Source organism: Lathyrus oleraceus, chromosome 1, assembly GCF_024323335.1.
Source record: "Lathyrus oleraceus cultivar Zhongwan6 chromosome 1, CAAS_Psat_ZW6_1.0, whole genome shotgun sequence".
NCBI classification, from domain to species: domain Eukaryota; kingdom Viridiplantae; phylum Streptophyta; class Magnoliopsida; order Fabales; family Fabaceae; genus Lathyrus; species Lathyrus oleraceus.
Genome location: NC_066579.1, coordinates 35,582,897 through 35,599,403, shown reverse-complemented (window position 1 = coordinate 35,599,403; position 16,507 = coordinate 35,582,897). Strand labels below are relative to the sequence as shown.

The window sequence follows — 16,507 nt, the reverse complement described above, 5'->3', positions numbered from 1 at the left end:
ACATGCATTAAAAGACTATTTTTCTTTATTATTTATTTTTATTTTTATCATGCATATTTCTAATGGATTTTTGCAAACCAATTAGAAAGTAAACTATGCTACAAACTAGTAACAATCAATCTATTCATTTTTTGACCTTATTTTTATGTGTCCAATCATAACTTAATATCAAGTTATAATTTTTTTCGCACCGATTTATTTTATAGGGTAATACTAATTTGTGGCCTAAAGACACAAGTTAAAAACTAATTAATAATGTTATATTGAAAATTATGGATTGATTTTAATAAAAATATAAAATGAATTTTCTAATTATTTTTCCCAATACAAACTTGTTATAAATAGTTTTCTAAGCAATATAATTATTTTTATCCTTACTTTAACAAAATTTATTATTAATAAAAATATTATCAAAAAAAACTTATTATACATCCCTTAGAAGTATAAATTTAGACTTTTTCCACTAAAAATTGACACATGCGCGTGCGTTTTTCAACTTGAGCCCCATGCAACATTTTGTGATTATAAAAACCAAAAAAGGAACTAAACAATCTACTGAATCACATATGTTTTTGAAAAAAATTAATTTTTTGTATTATAATGAAAAAAATTAATTTTTTTTGGAATTATTTTTCGGGAAAAAAACATATTTTTGTATTTTAAGAAAAATAAATTTAAAAATTGTTTTTTTTTTCGAAAAAAAAATGTTTCTTTTATATTCATAAAAACATAACTTTTTTGAAAATAAAATCCAATATTGGTAATTTTCAAAAAAAATGATTTTTTAATTTTTGGGAAAAAACAATTTTTTGTATTTATCAAAACAAATCATTTTTTCGAAAAAAAAATTAATTTTGTATTTTTCAAAAAATTAATTTTTTAATATTTAAAAAAATTCATTTTTATAAAACTAGATATAAAAAATCCACTGGATCATTAAAATATGTTGGATGAATTGGATCAATCCATACTTATAAATGGATGGATTTAATTCAATCCATTAACTTAGTTTTTATGTAGTCGATGAATTGGATGGATTTGTTGATGGATGAATTTTGCCTTAACGGATCCAATTGACACCCCTATGATATTTCATGTAGACTAGGCATTTTTTCAAAAAAAAAAAAAATTTACCAGTTGAAAGAGAGATTTTGCCTAACTCATTTTATCTTTTTTAGATACGAAGAAATAATTGCTAAGTTAAGTTCACATAGAGAATTCAATTTACATTCATCCTAATAGGCTGATTGTCATGCTAATAAACTTACAAGTGTTGTTGTGCACGAATGTCAACCTACTCCCCATTTTTCTTTTTGTGGGTGACGATAAAGAGCTCATCCAAATGTGTGGTTTGATTAGACTATACTCAAAGACAATATATATGATTATAATGTATATTAGATATAATTATCTTAACGCATTGTAATTACAAATAGAATATACATCAATTTTAGAGCAACACCATGGTGAGCCCTATGACTTGTCATATGGACTGTCCCACCTCTGCTTGATGATCGATTAATCTTATTTAGTTGAAAGAGTTTTCTGAAGTCTTCTTTCTTCCACTCATAAAGAAGATATGTATGTGCATCTACACCTGTCCAAGGCGGCCTTTCATTCTCATCTCTAACCTTTTTAAATATATCAGTCACTCGTTTGATATATTTCTAATGAAACAAGTCTTTCATTTTAGCATCATCACAATATTCTAATGATACAAGTGACTGCCAAAATCTACTAGTAAGTCAAACTCTACAAAATCAACATTATTTTCATCAAACTACTAAAAAAGAAATTAAATTTCTTACTTTAAACATACCAAACCACTCTTTTCGCTCTTTTTCTCTTCCTTGGACTTTAAGCTCACGTTGAACGTTCCCCGATAATCTTTTCTACAATTTTTGGAATCGCCACGGTAACAACATTGTTTGGATGTAACCTACAATCACATGCATAACAATAAAATCAACAGTAGCATATGAGACAAAAAGCTTGCAATTGATGCAATATGGTGTCATTTATGTGGTATCATTTATGTGATGCAATATTGTTTAATAAAAGAGATAGAACAAGGAGTAAGAGAAGAGCAAAACTAGTCCAGCAACATTCAACAATTTTTAAATGTAGGGGAATCGTATATCAATACCGACAATTTTTATGTAACATGTAAAGGGAGATATGCAATAAGTTTTACATGAAGAGGAACCTTATAACTAGCCAAACTAGTCTCTGATCTGATTGCATGAAATTATGTTCAACATCACACCCTTTTTGGATTAATGAACAACAATAACTCATTCGATAATCCATGATCGCAATTAATGTCCCAAATGCACAAAGATCACCTAATTCACACCAATTTTTAAATTATGTGGCTCTCAAATATTTTAGGTGAACATGGAATTCCATCTCAAATCCCCACCCTTTTGTGATAATATTGGTACAACTTGGGTATGTTATAAGGGGTATATTATGATATAATCCAAGTTGTGGCCCAATCCCAAGTTAGTTCGGGTTAGGGTTTGTTACTTAGTAGTCAAGTCACTTAGTTGTATATAAATAGATACTTTGTAATTCAATTATTAGCCTTTCAATAATAACAATCCTTATATATCCATACTCCCTTTCTTTATCTCCTTACTAAAAGTGCCTCACGCACTAACAAATTGCTATCTAGAGCTTGATTAGTTTCTTGATTGTGTTTTCAAGAATCACACGTTGGTGATCGTGTTTCCTGGATCGTGGGTTGTTAATCGTGTTTGCTAAAAAGATGAATGGTAATTATGGAATTTCAAATTCTCTTCCAATTCTTGACGGCAAGAATTGGATCCGATAAAGAAAACAGATGCAATCTTTGTTTGACTTTCATGAAATACTTGAAGTGGTTACTAATGACGTCCCTGAGCTTGTTGAGAATGAAATTTAAGCTTAGAGAGTCACAAACAAGGAGGCCAATAAGGAAGATTGCAAGACTTAATTTCGTATTTAATCGGCGGTATACGCGGCGAACTTTGATAGGATTTCTCATGCTGAATCGGTGAAGGAGGCATGCGATATTCTTGTCAAGTATTACGAATGAGGTATGAAGGTTAAAGTCGTCAAATCATAGAAGTTGTGAAGGCAGTATGAATTACTGAAGATGGGATAAGAAGAAAAGATTGTAGGATATTTCTTGAAGGTGTATAATCTTGTCCATCTCTTGAAAGGTTGCAGTGAAACCCTAAATGATAAGATGATAGTTGAGAAGGTAATGTGTGCATTGACCTCTCACTTTGATCATATTATCGTTACTATTCAAGAATCCAACAATCTTGAAATATTGAAATTGGAAGATTTTATTGGTTTGTTTGAGGCACATGAGATGAGGATTATCGAAAGGAAAAGTGTTCAAGATTGGATACAAGATCTACAAGCTCGGACATGGAAGAAACATGGTGGTTCCAACAAGTTCAAGGGAAAAGGAGAAAAGACTTAGAGCAAGAAGTCTTGGTCAAACCCTAAAAAATGTAAGGTCGGTGATATGACTTATGAATCCTCGAAAAGAGGAGAAGGAAACTCCTATTAGAAAGACAAAGAAGATAAAAAAAAAGGTGTGTAATGCTATCACTATGAAAAATAGGGTCACTTGGTCAAGAATTATTGGTACAAGAAAGGGAAGAATGAAGGAGCAAACCTTGCACGCTAAGATTCAGATAATTCTGAAGATATAGTGGTTATGACTGGAATCACAGATGACCATGTCGACTCCAAAATCTAGTTCCTTGATATAGGCTACTAGAAGAGCAAGGTCAAACTTGTCGATAAAATCTCATTGCAAAAAGAAGGTACTAACAACATAGATATTTAAAGGAGCAATAAAGCGAAAGCTATGGTCAAATATGTACTCTTTGTACCTGGAATAAAGTGCAACATGCTAAGTGTTAGATAATGGTCGAAAAAGGTTTCTCAGTGGTTGTGAAAGATGGAGCCTTTGAACAGTTCAAAACCCATAATAGTTTGGTCTTAATGTTGGTGTAAGCCCTAGAGGCCAATACTTTTGGTACTTGTATCGAATTATTTATTATTAATAAAAGGCTTTTTCTTTATTATGTTTGTTTAATAAAGTCCCTAGAATAGCTAGTCCATTTAATGTATCAAGTATGACTTAATCATGAGATCACATTAAACATAAGGACACTATTCTTAAAGTACCCATAGTCGAGCTTTAGTGTGAAGTGGGATAACATTAAAGCATTAAGACTATTATGTATATAGAATGATGATCACATCTCATGGATCATGGATAAGGAGTTATCAAGTCTTAAACATAGGTATGAATAAGGTTATGGTCGAAGAGTTACAATCGATCAAAAGAAACAATACATGGGAGCTAGTTGAATTGCCAGCACACACAAAAGCTATCAAAGTGAAGTGGGTGTTCAAACTGAAGTAAAATCTTGATGGTTCGATTACAAGACACAAGGTAAGATTAGTAGCTTGGGGATTTCTTCGGAGATCATGACACGACTAATGTGAAACATATGCATGACTATTCGATTGGTCGTAGCCTTGGCATGCAAGCAAGGAATGTAATAATTTCACTTAGATGTGCAATCAAATTTTTTGAATGGTCCCCTAGATAAAGTCGTGCATGTCACACAACCTCCCGGGTTTCTGATACAAGAGGAAGCAAGGAAAAGTGTAAAAGTTTCACAAACCCCTATATGGTCTCAAGCAGGTACCTAGGGCATGGAACAAGAAGATCGACTCATACTTGGTAGAATTGAGATTCATCAAATGCAAATTTGAGTATGGTGTCTATTTTTATTTTGTGGCACAAGATATAACAATCATCTGCTTATATGTTGATGACTTGTTAGTAACTGCAAATAGCTTGGAGAACATGTTAAAGTTCAAAGAGCTGATGAAAAAGGAATTTGAAATGTCGAATATGGGAAAGTTGTCATACTTCCTAGGCATGGAATTTCAAATTTCAAAGTAAGGTATGGTGCTACATCAAAGAAAGTATGTCAAAAAGATACTCAAGAGATTCGTGATGGAAGACTCGAATCCTACATCTTCGCCTGTCAAATCAAATTTGAAGATGGAGAAGCATGGAGAAGAAAATAAAGTGGATGTCACTTTGTTCAAACAAAATGTCAGATCTCTGAGATATGTGCGAAATAGTCGACCTGATATAAGTTTCTAAGTCAGATTAGTGAGTAGATACATGGATAAACCAAAGGTGTCGCAAATGAATGCTGCAAGAAGAATCTTGAGATACTTAAAGGATCAATAAATTATAGAATTCTATTTCCATGAGATTCTGAAAGCAAAGAAGCTGAGATTACTTGCTATTCAGATGTTGATTGATGTAGAGATAAGGAATATCAAAGAAGCACACTTGGTTATTTCTTTCAAGTATTTGGTGCCCCAATATCATGGTGCTTGAGAAAGAAACTTGTGGTGGTATTATCATTATGTGAGGCTGAGTATATAGCAGGATTCAATATTGTGTGTCCAAAAATTTGGATTGGATCTGTGCTGGAAGAGATGGAGGTCTAAGTGAAGAAACCTCTGGTGCGGAAGATCGACAACAAGTCAACCATTAATCTTGCAAAGAATCTAGTTCTGTATGGAAGGAGTAAGCAGATTTAGGCTAGGTTTCATTTCCTAAGGAATAAGGTAAACCATGGTGAACATGAAGTGAGGCATTGCTCGAGTGAAGCACACATGGCCAAAATTTTCACCAAAGGACTGAAGATCGACAGATTCTTAACATTGAGAAAGAAATTAGGAATCACAACTAGAAAATATACCTTCGGTGACACAATATTAAAACAACCACTTTTCCACCATAGTCATATCATATTTTTTACGCGCATGTTTTTTTATTTTATTAAGAAACTTTTCATCACGGTTCCTAAAAAGAATCGTGGTCATAGAATTTTGATGACAAGCTTCGAATCCCAACATCAATATTTTTCCCTTTTTTTGATAAAAATAAGCGCATGTCCCTTCACCTTTATTGTCGTCGTACCCCAAATTTTGACCACCCATTTTCCTCTTTTATCCGACTTAGAACATAGTACATTGACTTAGTAGAATCTCATGTATGTCATCTGGTTAATCCCAATGACCTAAAAAGTCAAAGAGATACTGTTTAGACTTTTTAACCCCCTTAAGGAATTTGATTTTATACTAGGGTTTAATTGTTATTTTAGGACTTTTTAAGGACTTTGTTTTTAATATATAGTTTTTAGTCAATTATTTAATTAGAATAAGAATTAGGCTACTAGGTTATTATTATTAGCTTGCTAGAAACATATTTTAATTGGGAAAATCAATCTCTTAGTTCCTCTTACGAGTTGATTTTAGTTTAGAGGTATTATTTAGACTTTTCAAAATAATATAATTTGTAGGATTATGCTAAAAAATTGTTTATAACTATTAAAATTATTTTTTAGGAAAAATAAATAGGATTAGTAATTAGAATATTATATCTCATTAGATTATATTATTAAGAAGGTAATTAAATACAAATATTATATTATGTTGTTACTTATTTAATGAAATTATAAATTAATGGTTTAGGAGGACTTTTCTATTATTAAAAATTAGGCAAAAAGTTTAGTTATTATTTCCTAATAATAATTATTTTTTATTTAAGTATTTAGAAGTGTCAATTTAATTTTGAATGAGTACAATAGTCTAATGGTTGGTAGAGTATGGATAAGGAGTTATGAGTATGAGAGGTTATGAGTTTGAATCTCACATTTCTTATTTTTAGTGTTTTTCTCTTTTATTTGTTTCTAATCTATCTATTTATTTTCAAATGAATATGTAAATTGTGGATGAGAAATAATGTAGAAAACATGTGTTATTTATAGATAAAAGTTAAGTTTAAAAATGAACGTGGTTGAATCGTTTAGGAAATATTTCATTTAACCTGATTTTAGTGCCTTTTCTCTTTTATTTGTTTCTAACCTTTCTATTTATTTTCCAATCCCAAAAATAGTTTTATCTTATTATTTTATTATTAATTTTCATATTTTTTATTAATGCAATTTTTAAAATATGAGTTTTTTTCATTTAAATCATGATTTTATGCACAAAATAGTTTTTTATTAATGCATTTTTAAAAATATGATTTTTTTCATTAAAATCATGATTTTAAGCACAAAATAGTCACAAAATCATAAAATAAGATAAAATCAATCAAAATCTTTTTTTCTTATTATTACTATTAGAATATTTTCATTATTTAAAATTCATAAATCCATGAATCCATCTATAGATTCATTGACTTGACCATTAAGAAATAGATAAAATCAGATTAAATGAAATCTTTCCTAAACGATTCAATCACGTTTAATTTTTTAATCTAATTTTTACCTATAAATAGCATATGTTTTCTATATTTTTTCTCATCTATAATTTACATATTCATTGTCCTAAATAATTTTTACGTTATAAATATAATTTTAAAAATAAGAATATTCTTTTATTAATATTCTTTTTTATTTAAAAATAAATAAAAATACTATTTAATATAGAAATACGTGAATAGTATTAGATGTAAGTATTTAATTTATATAGGAAAAGTAAAGACGTGTTCTTGCCAAACTCATGTCTTAAAAAAAGTTTTTCGCCTCATCCTAGCACTATTTCATGCATAATGCATGAAATAGTCTCCAAACATTTGTATTAATTTAATAATATGTAATTCTTTTTCTTTAAAATTTGTTACTCCTTAAAAAATATTCTAAAATAATTATGGTTAAAATTGAGACAAAACTAAATATGATGTAAGTTAGAGAAAAAAAAACTTTTTTTTTTATATTATTATATTTTAAATTTGATATTTATCTGTTTAACGTCTTCAAAAACTTTTATTTGTGAAGATGGTTTATAGATATTTTAAATACAAAAAATATCAAAAATTACTTAAAAATAATAGTTTAAATTTTAAGTGTTCGAATTTGATTAATTTATTGTTCTATAGCAATGTTTTAAAAATCGAATTGGAGATTGAACCGAAGAATCTTGCGATTTAAGGTTTAATTGATTCAATCGGCTAATAAAATAAATATTTCAAAAATCTATTATAAAACTAATACAATAATATCGGTAATACAAATAATAACCTAACATAGTTCTACAATCATTTCAACCATCACTTAAGAATAATTTGATCAAATTAAAAAACTATAATAAAAATAGTTAAACTAATTCAAATCAAAATTAAAACAATAGCATATAATATGTAAAATAAATATTAAATAATTAAGAATACATAAATTAAATAAGATAGAGTATTAAAAATAAATAATATAATATATTTCATTAGAAAAAAAAATGAATTTGAGTTGAAGTACGACAAACAAATCTTAATTGACAATAAATAATATTGATTTGAACGATAATTAATACATCATGATTATGCTTAAAAGAGACGACATGATATTTAAATACTATATTAATTTTATAAATACTTTAATATGTTTTTGGATTACATATCGATATTGTATAAAATAATACATGTGTACGATGGTGGAGTTTATCCACAACAGTGAGAAGCCTTGTACGGTTGTGTTTTAAGGTTCTTTCCGGGGTCATGCTCACGTGAGCTGAAAGACCATGTAGATATATGGACTGCTTAGGTAAAAGCTCCTAAAAGGTGTAATGATCGGTATGGCTTAAGATTCCCATTTTTCCATTATGAGGGAGGTATTTATAGAGGCCTTCGGGCAAAGGATTTGGGTACCCTTGAGTGGCGGCAATGGCTCCCTCATGATCAAGAGAGGTTGTTGACTACCTATTCTTCAAGAAATAGTGGTGGACTCTGTTTCCTTTGACCAACGGCTTTATACACGTCACCAGTCATAGGCGAGTCCTCTTTTCTAGTAAGGATACCTCCCCAGGAGATACTATTCTTGGGTGAGGGCGTCCTAATATAGCACGCTCATAAATATAACTCTACATAATATCTCATGCATTAGGGGTTTTGCTAAGGACTAAGTGTTTTTAAAACCTCATTTTTGCTCCGGATGCGCCCCTTGTCTTAGTAGTGAGTTTCTGGGTTGATAGTGTCCATAAAAAGGGGAGTCTCTCAACCTGAAGTGAGTTCCTTAGCTGAAGACGACTTTAATCAAAGGGTGAGTCCCTTAGCTTCAGGAGAATCCCTTAGTTGAAGGCGACTACAATCAACCCAAACTAAAACAACGACTATTAAACAATCAGTTTTCTCCTCCACTCGCACTAAATATCAAGAATAACGGGAACGATAAAGTAAATGGTTCATGATGCATTCATATTTCAACAAAGTGAACACTCTCCTATTGATGAACAACCTACACAGGATTACCAACATTAAACCCCAACAAAATTGCGCAAAGATCTAATGTTATTCCACAACACCTGTCAATAATCATACAAAATTTTGAGACACACCCTTGGATGTGTGAACCACTGCGAAATGTTATTCAACGTGCTGCTTGAAAAGTATTTTCCAAGATAGAAATTTTGCCTCTTTAACCATCTTCACAATAGTTATTTCCTCATTTTAAAAAGTATTTTAGTTTTTGGCGTCCCATATTGTCACCACACACATGAACCATAACATCACATTCTTCGAAGGCGACTAACTACCTCTGCTCAACAGCCATTCAAACTGCAATAAATATTGTCAAACTGCAATAAATATTGTCAACATTCATTATGCATAGCAGTAAACACTCCCAGCCATTAACGGATACAGTTCCACACACCTACAAAATCAGGGCACTAAAAAAGGTGAGAAACTCGCACATGGCACACCTATGATCAATCACTCCCCTTTTAGCAAGGTTATCTTTGGTTGTGATCTTATTTTGAAATATTCTCCACACCATCCCCGACACTTTTGACGTAACCGCCTTATTCTACACTCTAGACCAAAGAATAATAGTCACTACTATAAAATACATTTTTGGTATCACTATCTTGCGACGGTTGTTTAAAAAAGTATAGTGATATCTCATTTTTGCTCGTGTTAAGTTCTTTTATTATTTTATTGAAATATATCTCATTCTTGTTCTTAATAACAACCGTTGTAACAACCGTTGTGATTGATGGTCAGTTGCTTCGATTCTCAACACCAACTTTTTATATTTTTTGTTATTGATATATGTCGTTTATTTTATTTTTTTGTTGTTAGAAGAGTAAATTAAAATCATATAGTGAATTTTAAGAAATGTACATAAAATAAGTAGTCACCTACACATGAGTTTGTATAGGTCACACAATATCGTTATAAAGAGTAAATAAATATAGTATAGTGGTGGTTAAGAAATGTATATAAAAGATATATAAATTATGTATTTTTGACCCATCGAAAATATATATTTTAGTAGAAAAAATAAATTAAATAATTAAGTAGTCATCTACTCGCGTGTTTTTATGGTTCGCTCAATATCGTAATAAATAGTAAATAAATATAGTATGGTGGTGGTTAATATGTACATATAAAATATTTAAATAAATGAAAAAATAGTTTTAAATTTTGAATATAATATGAATATTAATATAATTTAGAAGAGGTTAGCTTATTGTCAGAAATTACAGGTAAATTATGTTAATAGAAATAAGTATCATCTTAATATATATATATATATATATATATATATATATATATATATATATATATATATATATATATATATATATATATATAGAAGTTATAATCATGTATACAATTGAATAATTGTGGACACAAATATTATTAATTTTACTGTTTTTAGACAGTAATACTAAATATGAAATAGATAAATATTGTATTATATATGATTTTATAATTGATATTAAAAAAATATATCAATACTATTACCTGAAATTTATATTCACTTTATCTATACTATTGAAAATTAAATAGATGTGATACTATAGTTGATAATAAATCAAAATGTATAGGGTACAGGAAAATCAAATAAATATGATTATATTATTGATGTGTAAATATTTGATATGATTTAATAATTGATAATAAATCGATAATATTGAAAATTAAATAGATATGATTTTATAATCATTAATAAATCAAAATGTATAATAAATTATAAAGGTTGATGTAAATCGATACTTCCTCCGTTCCTTTTTAAGTGTCTCTTTTTTAAAAAAAATGTTTCTTTTTAAGTGTCATTTATAAAGTTCAAGGTAATATTGATTGTATTTTGTCAAAATTATTAGAGAGAGAAAAAGTAAAATGAATGTAATAAATAGTTAAGAGTATTTTAGGTAAAAGAAGAATTATTGTTGAAAAAATAACAATAATGATTCAATTCGTATAAAAAAAATGACATTTAAAAAGGAACATATTTTAATTAAATTTTTCCATTGCCTCCATAAAAGTTGTTAAGTAACTGACTAACATAAATTTCAATAAGTTGTTTTTTACTTTCGATAAAATATACTTAATATAGACTCAATTCGTCTCTGTCGAACGCACACTACTTTGACATACAAAATTACATATTTAATCGTATTGAGTATGTATCAGAATTGGTGCAATACATATCAAAATATTGAAACGGATTACCCGACCCTAAATGGGTCGGTCCTGGTGGACCTCAGGCTTTTTAGGACCATGTCAAAAAAAACATATTATAATATAAGCTCAAATATTACTATCCGAGTCTGACCCTATAAAGGCCTCGGAATACCAGACCTTAGACGAGTTTTTTAAAATTATTTTTTATAAAAAAAAAGTAAAATAAAAACCTTATAATATTAACATGTCGATATTTAATTACTATATTAATTTTATAAATACTTTAATATGTTTTTGGATTACATATCGATATTGTATAAAATAATATTCAAATATTTAACATATAATAAACTAATATAATACGAAGAAATTGTGAATTAAAACAAAAAATAGTTACCTATTAATTTGATTATATCAATGTATAATATTTAAAAAAGATAAAATTTATTGAGATGAGACAATGTAATGTGTTATTTTAGAGTGAGATAACATAAATATTAATACTATTTGTTTAAATTTATAGGTATGCAGACATAAGGGCTACTCGCGGTCCATACTTATCAGCTTTAATAGTTAGAGAATTTTTTATAACCAAGTTAAAAAATCCTAAAAAATATGAATTTTAATTTTAAGATTCAAACTCTGTGATTTTATGGACTTGACAGACCGACCCTTATAACTATTCCATTTTGACTGTTATATATTCAGACAAGTATTTCAAAATCATTGTCATTGTTAATGAATCTTTAGAAAAGTCAAAAGTATAATGAAATTAAAATGAAAATATCTAAAACAATCATTTCTTTTATTTAATAACAATTGTAATATTTTTAAATAAGTCTTACTAATAAAACAATCTTCAATTTGCAATCCATATTTTCCTAAAGCATCAATCATAGAACAATCTAGGGGTCACAAATTTATCTATTCATTTATTATCATTCCAATTTCAATATTAATTGATGGCTGAGTATGAGTTGTGACAAATTTATTTGTACCTTAAATCTTAAATTGTGGAGTAGGCACAAACACAATTACTGTTTATATTTAATCACATGCATGCATACTGCTTTTATCTTGTTTAAAAAAGGAAAGATGTGTTCTTTCCCCTCATCCCAACACTATGCACATAATCATTATATCATGAAACTTCTTTTCATAATAAAGCCTCTTTCTTTATCAAATTACTAATATAGTACCAACAACATCTTATTTACTGAAAGCTTCTTTAATAATCAAAATTAAAGCTACTCGTACATGAAGAAATCATTGGTTTATATGTCATGGGCATGATACAAGATCTGAGAGAATTAGTACGATAAATAGGATAAAAAGTGTGACTTTTGATTTGGTATATGTGAAGAGAAAATTTTAATGTTTTAATTGATTATATCACACTTGAGAGACATAATAGTTAAACACTTCAATATGAATAATTAATAATTATTATTAATTTCTAAACAGTTTAATAATTTATTTTCTATTACTATATATTTTAATATTTTATATAGAAAAACTTAGAGAAAATTATTAATAATTAAAATAAGAGGAGGATAAAAACATGTTAAAAATAATATGTCTACATCAAAAATGAAAAGGAAGAATAAGAGTTATATTTAAAAAAATAAAAGTTGATAAATTAGGAAAAACATAAATGTATGAATTTTAATCACATCTTCATTTATCTCTTCATATAATATTGTGAACAGTTGAATTTTTCCCAATACAAACTTTTTATAAATATAAAATTAATTTTTTAATTATTTTTCCCAATAGAAACTTTTTATAAATAGGTTTCTTAGCAATATAATTATTTTTATTCCTACTTTAACAAAATTTATTATTAATAACAATATTATTATAAAAAAAAATTATTATACATCTTTTAGAAGTATAAATTTAGACTTTTTCCACTAAAAATCGATACATGCGTATGCGTTTTATCAGTATTTAGAAGAATATATGTTAAAATTTTCTTTTCAGTTAGTTATGAAATAAGAACTTATCAGTATTTAGAAGAATATATGTTAAAATTTTCTTTTCAGTTAGTTATGATATAAGAACTTATCGGTCTATTACAAAATTAATAGTAAGCAAGTTAAAAAAACATTAAAAATAAAACAATACCTGCAAATTCATCATTTAGAAATATATAATCATACGTGTTGGCCGAATAAGAGAAACCAACACCAGCTGGAGAATCCAAGTATATCATGCTTGCTTCTGTAATAGAGAATGCAAAATCAGTAAAAAAAAACAAATTTTATAATGGAGAACTCATAAATAATTTTTGTGGTAATTACTTGAAAAAATGTATAAAAATACCTCTATTCCAGTTGAAGGGATTTTTGACCAAACCCTTGGGACTGACCAGGAAAGGTTCGTGCTGGGTGAAAGCAGCTTCTCCTACGGCAGAACACCTAGGCCCTTCAAAATATATAAGACTAATGAGTAAAAATCACATAAATTAATTTTACAATATATATAAAAACGTTAAAAAAATTACGAACCTCCATGTAACCAGAGTATAACTGGTTTTGATGATCGGTCAACTTCTACTTCTACGAAATAGTAGAATAGGTTCCTCTGGTGATTAACATCGACAGTGATGTAACCGGAGTATTGGCTGAAGTTTACCGGTGGCTAATCCGGTAAACTGATAATCTTATGTGTTGCTGCTCCATATGAAAATAGAAAGCAAAACAATATCAAGAAGAAAATAGATAATGCAGACATTTTGACACTTAGGGTCTGATTGGTAATAAGAGAGATTAAGCAGAGAGAAGTTGAAGAGATATATATGTGATCTTAGATAGCTCTCTTTTCCTTGGAGTATGGTATAAATAGAGGAGAATGAATGATGTGGGCTCCACTTTTGTTTTCTCCATTGAACAGAAATCAAGAAAATATATGTTAGCTACATGTATGATTTCATTGCAGCTCACGTAAAATTAAAGAAAGAGCAAAAGTAAACATGAGTTGATATTTTTAATTTTAAAAATACATTTGTAAAATAAATTTTGGTTAAATAATTTAATGAATTAGGTTGATAAGTTTTTTTGCAAATATAACTAATGAAAAATAAATTATAATAATAAGTCAATGAAATAACATTCCTAATTATATTATATAAAACGAATAAATATAATTTAGCTATGTCCATGATAAAATGAAATGAACTTAATTTAATCTAATTATTATTATTCTTGAATTAGATTAATAATTAATTAAAAAATTATTATTATTTAAAGAAAATTAACAAATGAGATTGAATAAATTATTTGAATTTTTATATTAGTTTAACTAATTAACTTTAATTTTTTGCATATCTTTTTAAGTTAGAGATATTTTTTACTTTTAAAAAATTAACTATATTTCTGTCTCCACGTGCTTCTGCATCTCAGCTTTTATTTCTATCTAATTTGTTTATGATTCCTTTTCTAATTACATGAGAAATGAAAAAGAAAAACAAGTTTATCTTAGTGTAAAATGTGAAAGAAAAGATAGTGAAAATAGTGGTCACTTATAGAGTGAGAAAAAAGTTTCAAATTAACAAAAAAGAGAAGGTGAGTAAACTTCTTTATGCTTTCACTTTGAGTGACGTAGTTTTTCATGGGTTCCACTCAAGGGTTAGCTGCCTTTTCCCAAACAAGAAAAAAAGATAGTATACATTCTAAAAAATATTAAATTCATTGTCCAACCTTATTAGTCAAAATGGTCTCACCCCCAACATTTTCGTGTCTTCTTCTTTTGATAAAACGAAAGTGGATTGATAATGGAATTGAGAAGACTTTTAATAAACTTTAAACATGTCTTAAGTTGTAAAGCAAGTAGTACTAGTACTAGATTAGACTACAACTTTCAATTTCATTCATTATTTATTATTATGCGAAAGCTTCATAAATCATGATGTTTTGTTTGATTTTTGTCTTAATAATTTAAATTTTGAATTTGTATTTTATGCATATTTAATTTAAATTAATATTTCAAATAAATTAAAAGTATTTCTCTAATTTATTGTTATATATGGCTTTAAAACAATTTGGTTTGGATTTGTATGTTATGTATATTTATTTTAAATTAATATTTAAAATAAATTGGAAATATTTCTCTAATTTGGTATTCTATATGGCTAAAAAACAATTTGGCTTGGATTTGTATATTAGACATATTTAATTTGAATTAGTAATTAAAATAAATTGGAAATATTTATCTAAGTTGGTATTATATATGGCTTAAAAACAATTTGGTTTGTAATTGTATTTTAGACATATTAATTTAAATTAATATTTAAAATAAATTCGAAATATTTCTCTAACTTGGAGTTATATATGGCTTAAAAACAAGTTGGTTTGAATTTGTACTTTAGACATATTTTATTTAAACTAATATTAAATATAAAAAATTCACTATCTTTTATCTAAATTAGTATTTATTTATAATTAATTGATCATATCACTTATCTTATTTTAATATAATAAATTAGTTATTTATTTATTTAATAAATTTGTCCTTTATAACCTGTACATTGTAATTATGATAAGAAGAGTTAAAAAGAATTAATGAAGAATTTTTAACTACCAAATGATTTTTATTTCAATTAAGCATGAATGGATGAATGGTATGATGAAGAAAATTGTAATCACTTGTTAAATTTTACACACTCTCTCTTGTTAGATATATCGGTAAAGTTGAATGAATTCACTCTCTTTATTACTAGCATCCACTCCAATGTCCGCCACATATAAGTTACTCAAGGATTCAGGCAATCTCATACCCTCCCCAACCGAGTATCGAGCTCTCGTTGGAAGCCTCCAATACTTGAGCCTTACTCGCCCAGACATTGCCTTCAACACCAACAAACTAGTCCAATTCATGCAGAATCCCAGAATGACGCATTGGACTGCACTCAAAAGAGTGCTCGGATACTTGGCGGGTTCATGTGACAAAGGTGTCTTCATTTCCGTGACCACCCCACTAAATTTTCACGCGTAATCGGAT

General features: G+C 28.0%; 1 long non-coding RNA gene across 2 annotated transcripts; it reads right to left on the bottom strand.

Moving 5' to 3' along the window:
- Positions 1-1,323: 1,323 nt before the first annotated feature.
- Positions 1,324-14,320, bottom strand: LOC127086359 (uncharacterized). 2 transcript variants are annotated; one of them, XR_007789468.1, is made up of 3 exons: positions 14,017-14,320; positions 13,634-13,933; positions 1,324-1,939 (listed from the first exon to the last, which is right to left on the bottom strand). It is a non-coding gene; the product is annotated as an uncharacterized LOC127086359 (long non-coding RNA). The 2 variants fall into 2 exon arrangements; XR_007789473.1 differs by lacking the exon at positions 1,324-1,939 and adding an exon at positions 9,267-9,652.
- Between the last annotated feature and the right edge of the window lie 2,187 nt (positions 14,321-16,507).